We start from the raw sequence: 1,061 nt of genomic DNA, 5'->3' as shown, positions 1-1,061 counted from the left end.
GCCTGGCATCGCTCACCGGTGCTGGGATGGCCCCGGGGCTCTGCCACCAGCTGCCACCGCTCTGCGTCCCCAGCATGGACAGGGACACAATGGCACCAAATGCATGGCAAGGCTGGGGTGCCATGGGGCAGCCGCCCAAGGGATGAGCACCCTAAAACCCCACCGACTCAACTCAAGGAGCTGCCAATGGAGGCACAGGGGATGGTGTTTCAGGCAGGGGGTTGTGGGGTTTTACTGGTGCTGCCGGCTCCGTCTTCTCTAATTTTCTCCAGGTCAAACTGTTCGTTAATAAAGCACTCCTCTAGGAAATGGAAAAAGTGCTGAGCTGAGCTTCTGGTGCGCCCAGCGGTTTCGTAACCATCGATACCAGCTCCCAGCTCCCTGTTTCCATCGGGGCAGCGGCACCGAGAGCCACTGGCTATGTGCAGATGGGGAGGAACAGCTTGAACTGGAAATGGCCCCAATGCAGCTCCAGGCTGTGGGAGACCCCTTGGGGGGCAGCCCCTGGGCTGGACTGGCAGTGGTGCCCATGCCAAGGGCAAAAACCCACAGCAGCCCCCAAAAGCCACACGCAGGCAAAGACAGGAGCCGCGTGTGAGAGCACCCTTCCCATTTGCTTAAGAGGTGGAGATGGAAATAGGAAGTTTTTATTTGCCTTTGGGCTGTAAAGCCTTGGGGTTAGCGCTCTGGTCACACTCCCAGATTTGCTCTGTAAACTCCGGGGGCAGAAACTCTCATTTGGAGAGGGCAAGGCAGAGTTTTTGGAGCCGGCCGAGCCCAAGTCCGTGCCCACAGCCCTGCCATGGCCAGCACGGGGGTAGAGAGGCTGGGGATGGCCAAAACTGCACATCTCAGCCCTGCTTTCACACCGTCCCCTTCCTGCAAAACTGGAGTGAGAACCCATGGGGACACCCAGCACGGGGGGCTCCGAGCCCCCATTGAGCAGGGCTGATGCAGCTCCCAAAGCACCCTGCAAGGTGCAGCAGCACCAGCCCAGCCCGCAGCGGGTGCAGGGGCCGGGAAGCTATTTGGGATCAATTTGCCAACAGAAAGAGACTGAA

This window comes from Mesitornis unicolor, unplaced genomic scaffold (genome assembly GCF_000695765.1).
Source record: "Mesitornis unicolor isolate BGI_N332 unplaced genomic scaffold, ASM69576v1 scaffold37410, whole genome shotgun sequence".
NCBI classification, from domain to species: domain Eukaryota; kingdom Metazoa; phylum Chordata; class Aves; order Mesitornithiformes; family Mesitornithidae; genus Mesitornis; species Mesitornis unicolor.
The sequence above is the reverse complement of the archived record's forward strand: the minus strand, read 5'-3'. Positions refer to the sequence as shown.